The 6,396-nt window shown below is 44.5% G+C and overlaps 1 protein-coding gene and 1 long non-coding RNA gene across 10 annotated transcripts in view; one reads left to right on the top strand and one right to left on the bottom strand.

The window, feature by feature from the left end:
• The window catches only part of dctn1b (dynactin 1b), an 80,912-nt gene that overhangs the window by 57,095 nt on the left and 17,421 nt on the right, over positions 1-6,396 (top strand). The window lies entirely within an intron of this gene.
• LOC108228596 lies at positions 3,142-4,021 on the bottom strand. The gene is made up of 3 exons (XR_005233614.1): positions 3,901-4,021; positions 3,768-3,830; positions 3,142-3,701 (listed from the first exon to the last, which is right to left on the bottom strand). It is a non-coding gene; the product is annotated as an uncharacterized LOC108228596 (long non-coding RNA).

Raw genomic sequence — 6,396 nt, 5'->3', positions numbered from 1 at the left:
AAGGGGGCAGCCAACTTACCGAAACCCTCCACAAACCTCCGGTAGTAGCTAGCGAACCCCAAAAAAAGAATGCAACTCAGTGGCTGTGGTGGGTACTGGCCAATTGGCTACTACCTCAATTTTGGAGGGATCAGTGGCTACTCCCTGATCAGAGATAACATGCCCCAGATAATGTACCTCCTTCTGGAAAAAGTGGCACTTACTCAGCTTGGCTTTAAGGCCCTCCTTTTGAAGCCGCCCTAGCACCACATCCAGCCTCTCAAGATGTTGCTGCACTGTAGATGAAAAAACAACAATGTCATCCAAGTACAGGAGGAGGGATTGGCAGTGTTGGTCACCAAATATGCGCTGCATCAAGCGTTGGAATGTGCTTGGGGTGTTACAGAGACCAAAAGGCATGCGATTCCACTCAAAAAGCCCGAAAGGTGTACAAAAGGCAGTTTTATGGCGATCACTTGCTGTGACAGGAACTTTATTATACCCACTGGCCAAATCCATAGTGGAAAACCAATGGGCTCCTGTCAATGCATCAAGGGACTCCTCGATGCGAGGGAGTGGAAAAGCATCCTTTCTTGTTTTGATGTTAAGTTGACGATAATCAACACAAAGCCTAATGCTGCCATCCTTTTTGCGAACAAGCACAATTGGTGATGCATAGGGGCTGGAACTCTCCCTAATTACCTCTGCTGCCAAGAGCTGATTTATATGTTCTTTCACAAGCTCATACTCTGACGTAGGAATCCGACAGTAACGCTGCCTAACTGGGGTGTCATCCAGAAGAGGAATATCATGTGAGATCAGGTTGGTACAACCCAGATCCTGATCATGAGTAGCAAACACAGATGTGTATTTACTCAATAGTGCCTGTACCTGGCTCTGTTCCTCTACAGACAAAGACAAATCAAGTGTCTCAATCCCGTCTGGGGTAGGAGCAGCAGCTGTTTGGGAAGAAATGTGCAGACATCGATGGAACTTCAGTTACACCTGTTGGGAGACTCACCACATTAACATTAGTCAAAATGCCCACAGTTGTTCGGGGGTAAAGCAACACATCCGTGTTGCCAACATTTACCACTGGAATATAAGCGGTCCCACGAACTACTTGAACCAGAGCGGGAGATGCCAACAGACCAGCTGGTAAGCCAGACTCTGATGGTTCGAACAAAACAGTGGTGCCTGAGTATTTCTCACAGCAGGTTGTTGGCACGATCTTTATTACACCTCCTGGAATGCGACAGGCCCTCTTGCCTCGCACCTTGACCTTACTAGGCTGATTATGAGTAGGCTGCATTTCAGCTACATGACATTTTTGCAGGGCATTAACCAAGGGCATGGGAGATGTAGCAACAGGGGTAATATCAAACAAAGCATTACCATACTGTCCAAATAGTTCTTGGTAGCACCTACGCATCACGTTCATCCCCAACACACCAGGGACTGAAGCCAACCCATCATCAGGATTTCTTACCACCAGCACCCCACAGTGGGGCATCAACTTACCACACAGTTCAATAGACACTTCCAAATAGCCAATGTAAGGAATAGGGAGGCCATTGGCTGCTTTAAGCTGTAGCCAGTGGCACGCTCTCAAACGCTCTTCACCCCATGGCTCAAAAAATTCATTGAAAAAAACCCTCTGTAATGGTGGACACCATTGATCCGGTGTCAACCAGACAAGGCACCTTGACTCCCGCCATGTCCACCTCAATATGTGGGCAAGAAGCAATTAATTTTGGTGCATCTGCTGAACACAAACCACTAATTGAGCCGACAGATGCCCTACCCGAGTTGTGGTTCGGCAACACGGTGGGCACTAGTTTTCCAAAAGCTGGTTCCCCTGACGTGATGCTGATGTAGGAGGAGACTTACGAAAAGCAACACGTGGCCCATTACACTCCCTAGCAATATGCCCAGGCTGCTGGCACCGTCGACATATAATAGGACCTCGATGTGGAGGGCGAGTGCGTTCTTGTGTCTTTTGGAGAAGAGTAATGCTTCGAGTAAGCAAATTAAGCTGCTCCTGTTGCTGTTTTAAGAGTTCCTTCATCTCATTAACCTCTGTCCGAGTAGGGCTAGCAACCGCTGGTGGACCACCACGCACCGCACACTGAAAGCCATGCGCTAAAGGCACAGAATTACTCCGGCCCCGAATAGAAGCTGGCAAACCCTCTAATTCCCACCTTATTGCCTCACCCCTGACATCAAACAATGTTGCTGCTGGATTCAGACGTACGTACTGTTTTAGCGCACGGCAAAGGGCACCGTCAAGAACATACTCTATAAACTGATCACGCAATAAGACATCGGCGTTAAGCATATCCCTAGGAGCTTGTGCTTTTACCTTTCCCATAAGGCCCATCAATGCAAGGGAGAACTCTTGCAGCGTTTCCCCCTCCAATTGCTTTCTGGAGAAAAAGGCCTCCTGTAACACAACATATGATTCAGCACATCCATATAGCTCTTGAAGGATAGAAATAATCTTAGCTGGATCCTCTCGTTCTTGACTGGAGCGATATTTGATCTCATCCCTGGCCTCCCCCTCCAAGTGGTCATACAAAAAAAATGCCTGGTCTGCTGGCGACAAATTTCGTGCCCGCATACATGCCTGCACCTCCTCAACCCATTCCCCCACACTAAGCCCTGTCCGTCCTCTGAACATAGGACATTTACGGTCACGTGGGATAAACACCAACCTGTCAGTTACATGGGCAGCAGGGGGTGCAGGAGCAGACGACGGCCCGGCACTGGAGCTAGATGTAGAAGGTGCATGTTCTGCACGCAGCTTCTCGTTGTCAGCCTTCAATTGAGCAACCAGGGTCCGCAATTCCTGTAGCTCTTCCTCCATCGCTACGAATAGCAAGATTAAAATAGACCGCTGCTGTTTGCCCTTAAAAATAACACTGAGAAAAAAAAAATTCACAGCTTAACAAACCTGTCAAACACACAAAGTCACCTGATACAACAATAAAATGCAGAAAAAAAGTCTCGGCCTTAAAACTGTAAGAATCCTTCCAACAACAACGCCAAAATGTGGCAGCACGTGTGTCGCAGAAAATGTTTAAAATTTATTGCAACAGCCCCACTTTAAAATTACCTTTAAGGCACGCAGACTCATTACAGACAAGGCCAGAGACAATTTCCTGCAGTTTAAGAATATTTTATTGTTAAATCTGTTTCTGATTAAAAATATAAATTATGTTAAAAACCACAATCATTCACACACGCTAGACAGTTCGACAGCTCAACTCTGGGATTGCAGGGAGAACAGAGTAGTGGCCTAAACAAAAACACAGCAAGCTAAACAAAAAAAACAGCATCAAATAAGAAAAATAGTCCACCACAAACCAGAAGAAGGACCACCACCTGAAGAATCCACCACCAACACCAAGAGCTGGCTACGGCCCTGTCACAAACACAAAATAAATTAGAACACGTTCAATTTGCATACACATATACCCAGGTTAAAACAATTAGGTCCAGACTGCAACAGGTGGCCCAGCAGCAGTAAGTTTAGTGCATTCAATGTTCCATCCTGAAGCCGAGATGAATCAACAGGGCCACAGAAGAAGACGGGACGCACGCAGAGCAGACGGGACGCACGCAGAGCAGCACCAGCGCAAGCGTCAGCTGAAGCTGGGCGTCACAAACAAATCCGATGTGGGTCGACGGGCAAGAAGCCCACAAAGAGCAAACAGCAGCGTCTGAACAAGAATAAATTATGTTAAAAAGTTCAATTTAAAACCAAGAAAAATGGACATTAAACTTACCACTTGAGCCCAAGAAATGTAGCTCCTATAACTGGGGAGACCAGGCAAACTGCTACAGGCAACCTATTAAAACAATGGAGGTTAAGCTAAAGCTAAGCTAACTAACGCACAGAAAATGGGAGAAACTTCCTACCAGGAGAGAGAGTGCCCTTCGTGCAGCATTCACGAGTGCATTTGTGCGCAGCCAATGTACAGCACCGACTAACGCAGAATTTAGACCAGAAGGCAAACAACGTGATGTCAGATGGGTCAGTGAGGCGCCTTTATATGATGTCAGCAAGCTCCAGAGCCAATGGGAGACAGGCACTTATGTGGTGCATTCATGGTCCCCAGGCCATACTGCTACACACAGACACAGACAGAAACATTATCGCTCCACCTTCTGTGGCAGGCAATAATCAGGCCTACCAAAGTGACATCAGTTTCCTCAAAGGAAGCTAGAGGATGTAAAGGTTTTCCTTTTAATTTTCCAAGCTCCTTCATTTTCACCTGCTACCAAAAGGCAAACGTTTGGCAATAAATTTTTGGCCTGTGTCTGTCTGTTTTTTTTGGTGTTGTTGTTGTTTTTCTGCAAAATATCTCATAAAATAGACAACAGATTTTAATGAAACTTTCAGAAAGTAATCATTAGATGTATATCTACAACTGATTACTTTTTAAAGCCAACCCAATTCAAGATGGCTGCTACAGTCAGGGTGGCACGGCAGTTCAGGTAAGAAGGTTGCAGGATCGCCTCCCAGCCTGGGGCCTTTTTGGGTGGAGTTTTCATGCTCGTCCCATGCATATGTGGGGTGTACTCCAGTTTCCTCCCACAGACCAAAAATATGCATGTTAGGTTAGGTTAATTGGTAACTCTAACCTGTCCCTTGGTGAGAGTGTGAATGGTTTCTTTTGTTTGTCTCTATGTGGCCCTGCCTCTCACAGTGTAACAAATGAGCAGTTCAATTAAAACCTTACCATGTACTTTTGGTGCAACTGTGGCTCAGTGATTAGAGCAGCCGTCCTCCAATGAGAGACTTGGAAGTTCAATTCCTGGCAGCAGTCACATGTCGAAGTGTCCCTGGGCAAAACACTGAACCCTTCATTGTCTCCAATGTGTGCTCCATTGGTGTATGAATTGAGTTTAAAGCATTGATTAGAGTTTACTACATCTCTACAAACCTAATCTGAATAAATCATTCTGTAGAGTGCTATATGAATGGGTAAATGAGGGCATTTACCCATTGTGTTGTAAAGCACTTTGAGTAGCCTGGTTGGCTAGAAAGGCGCTATTTAAGTACCATTTATCAGATCTCATCACAGGGAACTCTTTATCATAATGTTTACACCAAATAAGGAAGAAACCAAATTTTATCTTTGAGGTTTGTTACAAAAATAAAACTAAGTCAAGAAAATAGAATTAACAAAAAACATTTAAGACACTAAGAGTTTAGGGAATATCTTTGTGAAGAATGACTACTAAGTAATTACTTTGAATGAGGATTTATCAAGATAAATCAGCAACAAGTAATACTTTATTAATCTAAGATGGAAATAGTGATTATTAGTTTATCTAAACCAGACTTTAGGAAGAGAGGCGCAGTGGAAGAAATGCTCTGGATGCCGTGATTGTTGCACGGAGTAGGACAGCTGTTATCAGCCGGAGATTTCAGGCTTTACAGCTCCTTCAGCTGGGGGACAGACTGCATAAATGTTGCAGGGTAAGCTAACGCTGTTGTTTATATTCCTACCTTCACTCTTTATGCTTGCATCTGGTCACACCCACGACCAACGAGTGAACAGGAGCTAAGCTTGCGCCGCCCACGAAAGCAGGGCCGGCCCGCTGGCCCTACTCCGAAGCAGGAACCAAAAAAGCAGGGCCGGCCTCGAAAAAATGCCGGTGGAAATGCGTGCAAAGCAAGCGGAGTAGAGTGGAGCCTTTGGAAAAGGAGCATTAGAGGCTGCTCGGGCCTCAACAGGACCACAACAAGGAGGCAAGCTGACCAAAGGACCTTTTGTCAAAGGTCACTTGAGGTTGTGTTGATGTTTGCAGAGGGTCAGAAAGGAGGGAGTTGATGCAGCAGGCGTCAGGCGACATGCAATCTGGTACAAAAAGTAATTTCTCAACTTGAGTTTTTCCTTACAGTTTGTTTCTCTATCTTTTGTCTGCTGGACTTATAAAGACTGAGAAAAAGTGTTTTTCTGAGGTTATAAAATGAAACAAAGACAAAATGAATGGAAGGAAGGTCTTTACACGACGAACACAAAAACTACAGGTGCTGGTCATAAAATTAGAATATCATGAAAAAGTAGATTGATTTCAGTAATTCCATTTAAAAAGTGAAACTTGTATATTATATTTATACATTACATACAAACTCATATATTTCAAATGTTTATTTCGTTTAATTTTGATGATTACAAATGACAACAAATGAAAATCTCAAATTCATCATATCAGAAAATTAGAATATTACTGAAGACCAATAAAAACAAGGGATTTATAGAAATGTTGGCCAACTGAAAAGTATGAACATGAAAAGTATGAGCATGTACAGCACTCAGTATTTAGTTGGGCCTCCTTTGGCCTGTATTACTGCAGCAATGCGGCGTGGCATGGAGTCGATCAGTCTGTGGCACTGCTCAGGTG

The sequence above is a fragment of the Kryptolebias marmoratus genome, linkage group LG10, assembly GCF_001649575.2.
Source record: "Kryptolebias marmoratus isolate JLee-2015 linkage group LG10, ASM164957v2, whole genome shotgun sequence".
Taxonomy (NCBI): Eukaryota; Metazoa; Chordata; class Actinopteri; order Cyprinodontiformes; family Rivulidae; genus Kryptolebias; species Kryptolebias marmoratus.
Note: the sequence above shows the minus strand (reverse complement) of the source record. Positions and strands in the feature narration are given on the sequence as shown.